Genomic DNA, 15,629 nt, shown 5'->3' with positions numbered 1-15,629 from the left:
TTTAGTCAAAATCTGAGTCTGTAGCATCCACCCAAGGAACCCTGGTGGCACTAATCAAAAGGTCTGTGCTTAGAATCCATACAATGGCTCCACAGGAGAAAAGACCTGGAGATCTGCTCCTGTGAAGATTACAGCCTAGAAAACCCTCCAGAGCAGTTCTACTCTATGACATGGTGTTGCTATGAGTCAAAATTGACTTGATGGAACCTAACAACAACAACAGCACCCATCCAGTCACCAAACATTTGCGAGGCCTAGGCTGGGTCCTGAGGACACAAAGGCAAAAAAGCCTCTGCTCTCAAAAACCTCACTGTCTAGAAAGGTCAAGACAAAGGTGCAAATCAGTTGCCATCCAGTGTGAAAAGAACCATGGCAGAGGTCAGTGGGGGTGGGAGAGAGCCTGGGAAGGGCACTACTATGGCTCAGGGATCTGGCCAAGGTCCCTGCAGATGGTGCTAAGTATTGCGGGTTGAGGAGTTGGCTGGAGGTGGTTGGGACAGATGTGAAGGCAGAGGCTGGGGGCAGCCAGGAATTGCACCTAGGTTGAACAGCTTGAAAGCTGAGGCCAGAGTGGTCAGTAGGGACTTGAGAGTAATGCTGATGGGTTTGGACTTGATCCAGGGGGCAGTGAGGAGTCATGGAAAGGTTCTGAGCAGGGGTCACTCAGAAAAACTTGAATTTTCAAAGATCACCTTGGCATGTGGAAGATGAACAAAAAAGGGATTGGCCTTAGTGACTGGGAGATGGAGGTGCCCTTCACTGAGATGGGGGCCTGGAAGAGAGCTGGAGGGGACAATGATGAGTCTGATTTTGGACATGTGGACTCTGCAACCATTGGCCTGTTCACAGAAGAGGATACCAAGGTGGCTGAGAACAGTGCAACCTGCATCTCAGACCTTTTTTCCTAATTTGTTGTTGTTGTTGTTAGGTGCCGTCCAGCCAGTTCCAACTCATAGCGACCCTATGTACGACAGAATGAAACACAGCCCAGTCTTGTGCCATCCTCACAATCCTTGCTGTATTTGAGCCTATTGTTGCAGCCACTGTGTCAATCCATCTCGTTTAGGGTCTTCCTCTTTTTTTGGTGACCCTCTACCTTACCAAGCATGATGTCCTTCTCTAGGGACTCATCCTTCCTCATAATATGTCCAAAGTATGTGAGACTAAGTCTCGCCATCCTTGCTTCCAAGGAGCACTCTGGCTGTGCTTCTTCCAAGACAGACTTGTTCTTTCTTCTGACAGTCCATGGTATATTCAATATTCTTCACTAATACCATAATTCAAAGGCATTGATTCTTCTTCAGTCTTCCTTATTTATCGTCCAGCTTTTGCATGCATGAGGCGATTGAAAACACCATGGCTTGAATCAGGCACACCTTAGTCTTTAAGGTGACATCTTTGCTTTTCAACACTTTAAGGAGGTCTTTTGCAGCAGATTTTCCCAATGCAATATGTGGTTTGATTTCCTGACTGCTGCTTCCATGGGCATTGATTGTGGATCCAAATAAAATGAAATCCTTGGCAACTTCAGTCTTTTCTCTGTTTATCATGATGTTGCTTATTGGTCCAGTTGTGAGGATTTTTGTTTCCTTTATGTTGAGGTGTAATCCATACTGAAGGCTGTGGTCTTTGATCTTCATCAGTAAGTGCTTCCTCTTCGCTTTACCGCAAGCAAGGTTGTATCATCTGCAAATGGCAGATTGTTAATGAATCTTCCACCAGTCCTGATGCCGAGTACTTCTTCATATAGTCCAGCTTCTCAGATTATTTGCTCAGCATACAGATTGAATAAGTATGGTGAAAGGACACAACACTGACGCACACTTTTCCTGATTTTAAACCACACAGTATCACCTTGTTCTGTTTGAACGCCTGCCTCTTGGTCTATATACAGGTCCCTCATGAGCACCATGAAGTGTTCTGGAATTTCCATTCTTCACAATGTTACCCATAATTTGTTATGATCCACATAGTCAAATACTTTTGCATAGTCAATAAAACACAGGTAAACATATTTCTGGTATTCTCTGCTTTCAGCCAAGATCCGTCTGACATCAGCAATGATATCCCTCTTTCCATGTCCTCTTCAGAATCCAGTTTTAATTTCTGACAGTTCTCTGTCGAGGTACTGCTGCCGCTGTTTTTGAATTATCTTCAGCAAAATTTTACTTGCTTGTGATATTAATGATATTGTTCAATAATTTCCACATTCTGTTGGATCACCTTTCCTTGAAATGGGCACAAATGTGGATCTCTTCCAGTCAGTTGGCCAGGTAGCTGTCTTCCAAATTTGTTGGCATAGATGAGTGAGCGATTCCAACGCTGCATCCGTTTGTTGAAACATCTCAATTAGTATCCCATCAATTCCCGGATCCTTGTTTTTTGCCAGTGCCTTCAGTGCAGCTTGGATTTCTTCCATCAGCACCATGGGTTCTTGATCTTATGCTACCTCCTAAAATGGTTAAACTTTGACCAATTCTTTTTGGTACAGTGTCTCTGTGTATTACTTCCATCTTCTTTTGATGCTTCTTGCATTGTTCAATATTTTGCTCATAGAATCCTTCAAAATTGCAACTCGAGGCTTGAATTTTTTCTTCAGTTCTTTCTGCTTGAGAAATGCAGAGCATGTTGTTCCCTTTTGGTTTTCTAACTCCAGGTCTTCGCATATTTCATCATAATACTTTGTCTTCTTGAGCCGCCCTTTGAAATATTCTGTTCAACTCTTTTACTTCGTCATTTCTTCCGTTTGCTTTAGCTACTCTACCTTCAAAAGCAAGTTTCAGAGTCTCTTTTGACATCCATTTTGGTCTTCTCTTTCTTTCCTGTCTTTTTAATGACCTTTTGCTTTCTTCATGTATGATGTCCTTGATGTCATCCACAACTCGTCTGGCCTTTGGTCATTAGTGTTCAATGTGTCAAATCAGTTCTTGAGATGGTCTCCAAATTCAGGTGGAATATACTCAAGGTTGTATTTTGGTTCTTGTAGACTTGTTTTAATTTTCTTCAGCTTCAACTTGAAATTGCATATGTGCAATTGATGGTCTCTTCCACAGTCAGAGACTGGCCTTATTCTGACTGATGATATTGAGCTTCTCCATTGTCCCTTTCCACAGATGTAGTCGATTTGATTCCTGTGTTTTCCATCTGGTGAGGTCCACACATACAGTCACCATTTATATCATTGAAAAAAGGTATTTGCAATGAATAAGTCTTTGGTTTTGCAAAATTCTGTCACCAAAGCCATATTTTCCAACTACAGATCCTTCTTTTATGTTTCCAACTTTTGAATTCCAATCACCAGTAATTATCAACGCATCTTGATTGCATGTTTGATCAATTTCAGACTGCAGAAGTTGGTAGAAATCTTCAGTTTCTTCATCTTTGACATTAATGGTTGGTGTGTAAATTTGAATAATAATTGTGTTAACTGATCTTCCTCATGTTGCATGGATATTATCCTATCACTGGCAGCTTTGTACTTCAGGATAGATCTTGAAATGTTCTTTTTGATAATGAAGGTGATACCATTCCTCTTCAATTTCTCATTCCTGGCATAGAAGACCATATGATTTTCTGATTCAAAATGGCCAATACCAGTCCTTTTCAGCTCACTAATGCCTAGAATATCAATCTTTATGCATTCCATTTCATTTTGGATGACTTCCAATTTTCCTAGATTCATATTTCCTACAGTCCACATTCTTATTATTAATGGATGTTTGCAGCTGTTTCTTCTCATTGTGAGTTATGCCAAACCAGCAAATGAAGGTTTCAAAAACTTTACTCCATCTACATCATTAAGGTCAACTCTACTTTGAGGAGGCAGCTCTTCCCCAGTCATATTTTGAGTCCTTTTCAACCTGAGGGGCTCGTCTTTCAGCATTCATAAGGTTTTCACTGGCTAATTTTTTCAGAAGTGGACAGCCAGGTCCTTCTTCTTAGTCTGCCTTCGTTTGGAAACTCCACTGAAACCTGTGAACTCTGGGTGACCCTGTTGGTATTTGAAATACCAGTGGCAGAGCTTCCAGCATTGTGACAGCACACAAGCCACCACAGTACTGCAAACTGACAGACACGTGGTGGTTTCCTAACTTAACCGAAAGCGACTTTCCTCCTCATTGTCTGTCCAGATCATGTTTCCAGGGAAGGGTGGAATGGGAGTCTGATTGGCTGTATAAAGCATGGAGGCTTTTTATAGGTGGAAATATAGATTTATTCACAGACATATCTATAGAAAATAAATATAGATCTATTTGCCTATCTGTCTATCTATTTACCTGTCTATCTACCTACCTATCTGCCTACCTATCTACCTACTTATCTATCTATCTCTCTTTTTTTCCTCCCTTGTCTTCCTGCTATTGTATCTGCCTTCACCCTGTAATACTTGGTTTAATTTATAGATACACATTTAAACTTCCATGGAGTCAAAATCCGTACACTTTTTGCTTGAAAGTATTTTTGGTTAAGGTCCTTGCTTTATGTGGGCCAAGGAAGTTCAGATGGCAATAACAGAAACCACAGTTAATGGGATAGTACTCTGAATATTGGGCATTCTTAGCACCAATACCCTCAGAAGGAAAAAGAACTCCAACTCACCATTCTTCCCCCAACTGCAATGTCCTGTGCTCTGGCTCTGCTGCCCCAAGGGTAGTGTTGCCAGGGACAAGAGCCTGCAGGGGTAGCTGCCTGGCCCGAGTTCCTTCACCTGCCCTCCCACAGAGCCCCCAGGCCACACATCAAAGGAAGACTACTTGCTTTGTGGGCTCTTTGTTCAGAACCACTCACCTGACTCACTTTTTGCCCTGCACGCTGTCATTCTCTTGACCTTCCCAGCGACCACTTACATGGTTTCTTTTCCCATTTTCAATGTCACCTCATCTTTCCCAGTTAGCATTCAAACTGTGATCCAGGCTTACACCAGGATTGAGCTCTTCTTCCTAGCACACAACCTTGGGAACCTTGAATGAGTGCCCTACCTGAAGATGCGCATACCCGGGGGTTCAGTCCACTGTGAACAGTACTCCCAACCCAGACTACCCACCAGAAGAAACTGAACAGTTGGCTTGAACATAACCTAGGCTCCAAATCAGGGACAATTTTACTGATTTTCAACTTGTGTTTTTTTTTGCCACTGGCAGCCCCAGACCAAAGTTGTTGGAGCAAATTAGTCTGGAATTAAATATTTCCTGGTCACTGGATTTCCCTTTATGGAGGCTTTCTTATCCTTCTAGATCCTTCCAGGGGCTTTCTTGTTCCATTTTTCTGCCTTCCCAGGCTGCAAGCTCACCCCTGTTCAGTCCAGTCCCCTCCCCTCCCATTTCACTCAGCAAAGCCTCCTCCAAAATCAGCTGTGAAAAGGGGAGAGCATACTTGCAGTTGACAGATTAGGGTGGCTGCTTGTTTCCAAAATGTCCCAGTGGCCGTGTCCATGATATTTGCTTTGTACCTAGCCATGAGCAATGGATCTAAGAAAAAGAAACATAGGACCCAAGCCTGACCTATTTGATTCTGTCTTCTGCTATGCTTCCTGCCTCCATGCTTCTGTTCCCAGTAACAGCTTGGGAAGAGAATTTGGTTTCTCCGGTTCTGAAAAGCTCTGGATTCCTGGGCTTTAGGCTCCCTAAGATTACAGTCTAATTTTGTTAAGAAAGCAGAGAAGGCCTCTCTTAGCAAGATTATATTTTCTTCTCTTTGTCTTTCTCCTGGGTCCCCTTTAGCCCTGTTGTTTTTAAGTGCCGTTGAGTCGATTTTCGACTCATAGCAACCCCATGTGACAGAGTTGAACGCCCCCCATAGGGTTTTCTAGGCTATAATCTTTACAGGAGCAGATCACCAGGTCTTTCTCCTTTGGAGCCACTGGGTGGGTTTGAACCTCCAACTGTTTGGTTAGCAGCTGAGTGCTTAATCATTGCACCACCAGGGATCCTCTTTTAGCCCTAGCATATCTCTCTTTTACGAGAACTCACTGAAGACTGTAAGAAACAGCCAACCCACCTCAACATTCCTACTTTTCCCTTCTAAGTCCCCTAACGCTAAAGTCATGCTAAAACATGGTCTGTAGCCCAGCGAACCACGGATAACTGTTAAACAACTATTTGCTGTTGTTGTTAGCTGCTGTTGAGTCAATCCTGACTCATGGTGACCCCATGTGTGTAGAGTAGAACTTCTCCATGGGGTGTTCAAGGCTGTGACCTTTCAGAAGCAGATTTCCAGACCTGTCTTCCGAGGTGCCTCTGGGTGAGTTTGAACTGCCTACCTTTAGCTAGTTGTTGAGCACTTGACCATTTGCACTGCCCAGGGACTCCTAACAACGACAGTAAAACCCGTGAAAGCCAGAACTCGTGTAAGGCAGAAACCTGTCAGAGAAGGAAAACGCAAATATTTTCCACTAAAACAAGTACTAGAAAAGCCATAAGGCAGAAAACTTGTGAGACCCAGAAAAACAAGTCGAAGCAGTCCTGTTGAGTTCCAGTTCTCACAAGTTTTCACTATGTTTACAACAGCAGAACAAGAATGCCAATATACCAGCCCAGGACCAAAGGTTTCTCTTCCCTGGCCACTTGCCAGCTTCAGTTCCGCCAGTTCCATATTTTAGGTATTTGGCAATGGTTATGTTTCCTTGTACAAAATTTGGTAATGGTTAAGATGCTGAAAGTTGCAACCCAAAGCAGCTTAAGCAATAAAGGAATTTATTGGCTCACTTAACAAGAAAATCCGAAAGCAGTCTGAGCTTTAGAATTAGTCTGATCTAGTCTTTCAGTGATACAAAGATCACATTGATTTCATCTTCCGTTCTGCCATTGCTCATGTCAGTTTCATTTGAAGGCTGATTCTCCTCATGGTTGCGAGATGAATGCCAGCAGCTTCCAGAGAAACATGCTTCCTTGTTCATATCCAGAAAAAGAGGAAACTTCCTTGCCCCAACAATCAAACAAAAATCTTTGGCTGTACTTTGATAGCAGAAATTTAGGTCCTTCCCACTCCTAGTCACTATGGCAAGGGAATGCTATGCACTGCTTGGTTTGTAGATGGACCACTTGCCTTCTTCTAAAACAAAAAGATATATGGGTCAAGGGGATGAGGTTAATGGCTTCATCCCCTTAATGATCAGGTTAATGATCAGGACCCCCCTCTAGAGCTGAAGATGACATCCATCCTATTCAGGCTCCATGGCTACTACACGATGGCAGAGAGGTGGAATAAAAGTTGGAGAGGCAAACAGTGAACAACGTAGGTGTCTGTTTCCCCAGTACTTAGCCTATCTGTGATGGTTAAGATTGTGTGTCAACTTGGCTGGGCCATGATTCTCTGTGTCTTGGCAGTCATATAATGTTGTGCTCACTTCCCTTTTGAGATTTGATATGTGATCATCTCCATGATGGGGTCTGTTGTGAGTAGCCAGTCAGCTGAAGGGCAGTTTCCTTGGGAGTGTGGCCTGCACTGAACATAAGTGGATGTTCTGGCAAGGCTCGTGGGCTTTTGCTCATTCTTGACCCTGCAGCTGGCTCCTGTTCGTCTGACCTCCAGTTCTTGGGACTTGAGCTAACAGCATACCTGTGGTCTTAAACCTGCCTATCTTGGTATTCCTCGATCTTCACAGCCTGTGAGCGAGAGCCATGCTCTCTGACCTGCCAATCTTGTGTTCAACAGCCCCCGCGGCTACATGAATCGGGAGAGGCCTCTATCCTGATCTGCGGACTTGGGATGTTGCAGCCACTACAACTGTGTGAGTCATTTCCTTGATATAAATTTCTCTCTATATATGTATTTTTACGCTTTACTGGTTTTGCTTCTCTAGAGAACCCAGCCTAAGACATCCCTACTTCTTTTTCCTGAGTGTTAGCACAGTTTACCATTAAGGAGATTAAAGCTCATTCATATATTGGTGCTGAGAAGTCAACAGGTTTATAACTATTTTTTTTAGGTCCCATTTCAATCCCAAATATTATGGAAAATAAGGAGTTTTTGTGGTACAATGGTTAAGTGCTTGGCTGCTAACTGATAGGTTGGCTATTCAAACCTACCCAGTGGCTCCACAGGAGAAAGATCTGGCAATCTGCTACCATAAAGATTACAGCCTAGAAAAACCTATGGGGCAGTTCTACTGTGTCACATGGGGTTGCTGTTAGGCAGAATCGACTTGATGGCACCTAACAACAACAACATTATGGAAAAGGGGCACAAATAGCAACTCTTCTCATCACAGTTCACAATGTGCATTCTCTGTCTCAAAATAACAATCTAAGTCAAGTGAGTGTTATCTCTATTTTGTAGGACAGGAGACCGAGACTCAAAGAGGCAAAGTGACTTGTCCAAGGTGACATGGCTAGTATATGGCAGAGGTGGGACTCAAAGCTTGGTTTTCTGACTAGAAATCTAATCTGCCTAATATTGCCTTAATCGTCCCAGGGAGTGGGATGATTTTACTCTCAGGAAGTAGAAAGGGACCTCTTTTCCTCCCAAGAGTTTGCATGTTGTACATGTCCCCTGAATGTCATGAGCTCTCCATCACTAGCAGCATATCCAAGCCAAGATCTAGTGCCTACTTAGAACAATACAGTACCAGGGATTTCTAATTTGGATGGAAGGTTGACTAAACGATCTAAGTTTCCATGAAGTCCTATTTGAGTGTCATAACCACTCTAGGAAAGAAACTTGTACTCCCCTAACTACTCTGTTGTGCAGCCCATGTTATGACTAAGACACAGAAGGCTCCTGGGGAAGCATAAACCATCTACATTTGATGACTGGATGCTAATTTGGAGGAAGGTACTTGGGCTCATGACATCATAATTATTTGGTTCTCGTGTACTGAAACATCCCGCAAATGACAGTAATTATCAAGTCCTGCCTGACATGACATTTTCTTCAAAACATTAGGAAATGCTCCTGAATTTTCTCTCTTTACTCCCATCCCATTCTGCATCCCACCTTCCATCCCTCTCTGTCTTACCTCCCAGTCTGCTCCCAGTTCACTTTCAGCCCACAACACTTCCACTTCCCATATCATGTCCGTTCTCTCCTCATTTCCTCGTATGTCAAAGCCCAGGACTCCCAGCCTGGACTCCTCTCCAGAATTCTCCCTCCTTCCAGGAAGGCAGCCTATTCTGCCCCCTCCAGCTCACCCAGAGGATAGGGAGGACCTCACCTCCCTGCCCCATCCCATCCAGAAGGAGGCACTGCCCATGTCCTTGTGCCCCAGAGATGGCCTCGGAGACTCAGTGCTGGGGCTTGGTCCTCAGTCTAAATAATGTTATTTATTGGACCAGTTATGAGGATTTTCATTTTCTTTATGACTCAGAAGAAGGGCCTGGAGATCTACTTCTGTTAATTAGCCAATGAAAACCTTATGGATGATAACAGAACATCGTCCCTCAACGAAGGCAATCTAAAGTAAAAAGAAAAAAAACAATCTCCAGTCCTTCCAATCTCGGTCAGGATCGACATAATCTTTTTTCTTAAAAAAATCTTGACAATGGCTTTATTGAAGCATAACTGACATACAATAAGCTACATATATTTAAAATGTACAATTGGATAAATTTTCACATATGTATATATATACACTTGTGATCAGCACATTCAAGATAATGAACCTATCCATCACTCCAAAAGTTTCTGTGTGTCCCTTTGTAATCTTCCCTCCAGTCCTGCTCACACTCTGCTGGTAACCACTGATATGCCTTCTGTCACTGTACATTAGTGTATATATTAGTTTGTCTTTCTGAGAATTTTATATAAATGAAAACATACAGTGTATACTCTTTTTCTTTGACTTCTTTTCACTAAGAATAATTATTTTGAGATTCATCCATATTTAGTCTTTATCAATAGTTCATTCCTTTTGGTTGATGAATACCATTCCATTGTGTGGATATACTACAATTTCTTTACCCATTTGCTAATTGATAGACATCTGGGTTGTTTCCAGTTTTTGCCTATTACAAATAAAGCTGATATGCACATTCGTGTACAAGTTTTTCTATGGGCATATGCTTTCATTTCTTTTGGGTAAATTCCTACGAGTGGAATGGCTGGGTCATATTGTAGTATGTTTAAGTTTTTAAGAAACTGCCTTAACTGTTTTCCAAAATGGTAGTACTATTTTATACACCAGCTAGCAATATATGAGAGTTAAAGTTGTCCCACGTCCTCGTCAACACGTAAAGTTGCCAATCTTTTTTTTATTTTAACCATATCTAATAGTGATATGTAGTGATATCTCATTGTGGTTTTAATTTGCATTCCTCTAATGATTAATAACGTTGGATATCATTTTATGTGCTTATTTTCTATTCATATATCTTTTGTATGAATAGAGAAAAGTGAAGTGTCTGTTCAAATCTTTTGCCCATTTTAAAAACTGTTTTCTTATTACTGGGTTTTAAAGGCTCTTTACATATTCTGGATACAGGTCCTTTATCAGATATACGATTTACAAATATTTTTCCCCATCATGTTGTTTGTCTTTTCATTCTCTCAATAGTGTTTCTTGAAGAGTAGAAGTTTTTAATTTCTATGAAGTCTAGTTTATCAGTTAGTTCTTTTATAGATTGGGGTTTTGGTGTCCTATCTAAGAAATCTTTGCCTAATCAAGGCCACCGAGATTTACTCTTCTAGTTGTTTTATAGTTTTAGGTTTTACATTTAGGCCTATAATCCATTTTGAGTTAATTTTTGTATATGGTGCAAGGTATGGATCAAAGTTCTTTTTTTTTTCCATATTAACATCCAATTGTTTCAGCACCATTTGTTGAAAAGGCTATCCACTGAATTGCCTTTGCACGTTATCTAAAATCATTTGTCTATGTATGTGTGGATCTACTTCTGATCTTTCTATCCTGTTTCATTGATCTATTTGTCTATCTTTATGCCAATAGCACTGTGTTTATAAAGAGTCTGGAGATCAGGGTAGTAATGCCAATAGCACTGTGTTTATAAAGAGTCTGGAGATCAGGGTAGTATTAGTCCTCCAATTTTGCTTTCCTGTTTCAAAGTTGTCTCGGCTATACTAAATCCTTTGCATTTCCATATGAATTTTAGAATAAGTCTGTGGTTTATATTTAAAAAAAAACTGCTGGGATTGTGATTACATTAAATCTATAGATCAATTTAGGAAGAACTGACATCTTAACAATATTGAATTTTTGAGCCATGAACATGGTAAAAAAAAAAAACCCCACTGCCGTCAAGTTGATTCTGACTCATAGCAACCCTGTAGGACAAAGCAGAAGTGCCCCATATGGTTTCCAAGGCTGTATTTTTTTTTTAAATTGTGCTTTAGATTAAGGTTTACAGAGCAAATTAGTTTCTCATTAAACGATTAATACACATGTTGTTTTGTGACATTGGTTGTTAACCCCATGACATGTCAACACTCTCCCCTTCTCAACCTTGATTTCCCCATTACCAGCTTTCCTGTCCCCTCCTGCCGTTTCCTTGCCCCTGGGTTGCTGTGCCCATTTAGTCTCGTTTTGTTTTATGGGCCTGTCTAATCTTTGGCTGAAGGATGAACCTCAGGAGTGACTTCATTACTGAGCTAAATTCCGCTCCTAGGAATACACCTAAGAGAATTGAAAACATGTTAAAAAAAACAAAAAACTTGTATATAAATGTTGATAGCAGCATTATTTCAAATACTGAAAATTAGGAGCAAACTTTATATCCAAACATGTGGGAGTAGATAAATAAGTACTAACATGGAATAATATCTTAAGGTATAGCTAAGTAAAAAAATAACAAAATTCAAGTTGAAGAATTCTATCTCTATCCGTCTGTCTATCTGTCTGTCTTAACTGTCATCTATCACTTGTTTATCTTCACTTTTCTATCTATCAATAAAAAGGCCTGAAGATACATACACCAAACTGTATGTGGTAGTTAGAATTCTAAGATGGTCCCCAAGATTCCACTCCCCAATATGCACACCTTGTATAATGCCTAGGAGCTCTTGGCTGCTAACTGAAAGTTTGGTGGTTCAAACCCACTAGCCAATCTGTGGGAGAAAGATGTGGCAGTCTACTTCTCTATAGATTTATGGCCTTGGAAACCGGGAGGGGCAGTTCTCCTCTATCCTATAGGGTCACTACGAGTTGGAATTGACAACAGTGAGTTTTGGTTTTTGTATAATGCCTGTGCTTCCCTGTGAAGGCCTGTGAATATGATAAATGTCACTTCCATGCATAGGTTATATGGCAAAGGTGAAGAAATTCTAAAGATGTGATTAAGTTCCCTAATCAGTTTGACTTTGAGTTAATCAAAGGGAGATTATCCTAGATGGGCCTGACCTAATCAGGTGAGCCCTTTAAAAAAGGGTTTAGGCCTTTTCTGAGATCAGAAAAATTATACTGTTGGCCTCAAAGAAGAATTAAGCTGCCATGACTTCTACAGCTGCAAGGGAATTAATTTTGCTACATGAGCATGGAATAGGTTCTTGAACATCAGATGAGACTGTAGTCCCAGCCCACACCTTGATTGCAGGCTTCTGAGAACGTGAGCAGAGGACTCATCTAAGCCATGCCCTGACTCATGACCCATGGAAAATGTGGTATAATAGATACATGTTGTTTTAAGTGACCTTACGGATAATGTTGCCTGGTCCTGCACCATGTTCACAATCGCTGGTACTTTTGAGTCGATTGCTGCAGCTATCTTGTCAATTCATCGCATTGAAGGTTTTCCTCTTTTTTTCTGACCCGTTACTTTAACAAGCATGATGTCCCTTTCTAGCGATTGGTCTTTCCTGATGATGTGTCCAAAGTAAGCAAGACAAGGTCTTGCCATCCTCACTTCTAAGCATTCTGGTTGTACTTCATCCAAGACTGATTTGTTGGAATGGGCACAGATATGGGTCTCTTCCAGTCGGTTGGCCAGGTAGCTGTCTTCCAATTTCTTGACATAGATAAGTAAGCACTTCCAGCGTTGCAATGATTTGTTGAAGAATTTCAATTGGTATTTCATCAATTCCTGGAGCCTTGTTTTTCGCTAATGCCTGCAGTGCAGCTCAAACTTCTTCCTTCAGTATCGGTGATTCTTAAGCATATGCTAAAACCCTGAAATGATTGAATGTAGACCAATTCTTTTTGGTACAGTGAATCTGTGTATTCCTTCCATCTTCTTTTGATGCTTCCTGCATCATTCAGTTTTTTTGTCCATAGATTCCTTCAGTATTGCAATTCAAGTCTTGAATTTCTTTAGTTCTTTCAGTTTGAGAAACGCTAAGCACGTTCTTCCCTTTTGGTTTTCTAACTCTAGGTCTTTGCAATTTCATTTAATACCTTAGCTTGTCTTCTCCAGCTACTCTTTAAAATCTTCTGTACAGCTCTTTTACTTCATCATTTCTTCTGTTCACTTTAGCTAATCTGCTCTTAAGAGAAATTTTCAGTATCTTCTGACATCCATTTTGGTCTTTTCTTTCTTTCCTGTCTTTTTAGTGACCATTTACTTTCTCTATGTACGATGTCCTTGATGTCATCCCACAACTCTTCTGGTCTTCAGTCATTAGTGTTCAGTGTGTCAGATCTATTCTTGAGATGGTCTTTAAATTCAGGCGGGATGTATTCGAAGTTCTGCTTTGACTCACTTTGGACTTGCTTTAATTTTTTTCAGCTTCATCATGAACTTGCACATGAGCAATTGATGGTCTATTCAACAGTCAGCCCCTGGCTTTGTCTTGACTCATGATATTGAGCTTTTCCTTTGTCTCTTTCCACAGATGTAGTTGATTTGATTCCTGTTCATTCTTGAAGGGTGGTGGTTTAAGCTTCTAAGTTTGTGTTAAACCCAGAAAGGTAAGCACTATATGCAGTGGTGCAGCGGTTAAGAGCTTGGCTGTTAACCCAAAGGTCAGCAGTTGGAATCCACTAGCTACTCCTTGGAAACCCTGTGGGACAGTTCTGCTCTGTCCTGTAGGGTCGCTATGAGTTGGAATCGACTTGATGGCAACAGGTTTGATTTTTGTATAGTGGTTACCTTTGGAGAGTAGGGAAGTTGGATAATGGAAATAGGAAGCTATTTCAAATTTTTACAATGAATATTGTCATGGATTGAATTGTGTCCCCCCCAAATATGTGTCAACTTGGTTAGGCTATGATTCCCAGTATTGTGTGGTTGTCCTCCATTTTGTGATTTTTGCAATTTTCCTGTGTGATAAATTCTAATCTCTGCCTGTGGTTAATGAGACAAGATTAGATTATGTTAAAGAGAATTAGGGTGGGATGTAACACCCTTACCCAAGTCACATCCCTGATCCAATGTAAAGGGCGTTTCCCTGGGGTGTGGCCTGCACCAGCTTTTATCTTTTGTAAGAGATAAAAGGAAAGGAAAGTGAGCTAAGAGATGGGGATCTCATGCCATCAAGAAAGCAGTGTCAGGAGCAGAGTGCATCATTTGGACCTGAGGTTCCTGCACTGAGATGCTCCCAGACCAAGGGAAGATTGATGACAAGGACTTTCCTCCAGAGCCAACAGAAAGAGATAGCCTTCCCCTGGAGCTGATGCCTTGAATTTGGACTTCAGCCTACTAGACTGTAAGAGAATAAACTTCTGTTTGTTGAAGCCATCCACTTGTGCTATTTCTGTTACAGCAGCACTAGATGACTAAGACAAATATATACTCATTTTGTGATTAAAGAAAAGGAAAATGCTAAAAGGCTTGTTTTAAAAAGAGTTTTCTTCAACATTTTTTTTTTTTGTTTATTTGTTTATACTTCCAGTGTGCTTTAAAAGCAAGCACAAAAACAAACTGTACCCCAGCCCTCTCCAAGTGACTGCTCTACTCCAGATGAGTGGGGCCCAAAACATGAGAGTCTTCCTTCTCTCTGTTTTCTAACTGCATTTCTCTTTCCCTAAGAAAGTCAAAGCAACCCAGTCCCTATATGTAGCCAGGTTCAGAGCGGGTCCTATTACCCTAGCTCCAGGGTAGCAGCACGCTTCCAAAGCCTGGCATCTTTACATATATTGAGCACCCAGCACCAGTGGAGGTCCTGTCACGTGCCCAGTCACTCCACTCACCACCCACACAAGCCGAGGCAGGATGACTCACAGCTGGGGCTCAGGAGCCAGAGAGGCAGATATGTGTGGACTCAAGGGAAATGTGCCAACAGTGGGAATGGTAACAAGAAAGTTGATTTCTCTTCCCCTTCTCTCCTTCCTGTCCTCTTCCCTTCCCTCCTCCCTCCCCACTCCTCCCTTCTTTTCTTCTTCCCTTCGCCTTTCGTATTTTCAGCATCTTATAGCTTACAAAGCCTGTTCACACCCATTATTTTATTTGTTCCTTGTAAGATCTTGTACTCAGGAAGGAAAAGGTCACTAGTTCCATTTTGTTGATAAAAAAAATTGAGGCATAGAAAAGAAGTGAAGCTCAGGAAGTGGGGCAAAAAAATCCCCCTAAGTTTCCTGATGATTTGGTTTTTTATCATTCTCTCTACCCCCATTCTCCATCCAACATCGTAGACCCCCCGCCCCAGCCTGATCCCCGCACTTGACTTCCAAAAAACCAGTTTATCCAGACAGGAGTAGTTGGGCTGAGGTTTCTTGCCAGTCAGTTCTTTGAGGCCTCTGAGCTCCTTGCTGATGCTGATAGGTGCACAGCAAATAATGAAATGTAAATTTTCAATGGAGCACAAAA

This window comes from Trichechus manatus, unplaced genomic scaffold (assembly GCF_000243295.1).
Source record: "Trichechus manatus latirostris isolate Lorelei unplaced genomic scaffold, TriManLat1.0 scaffold00023, whole genome shotgun sequence".
NCBI classification, from domain to species: domain Eukaryota; kingdom Metazoa; phylum Chordata; class Mammalia; order Sirenia; family Trichechidae; genus Trichechus; species Trichechus manatus.
Note: the sequence above shows the minus strand (reverse complement) of the source record.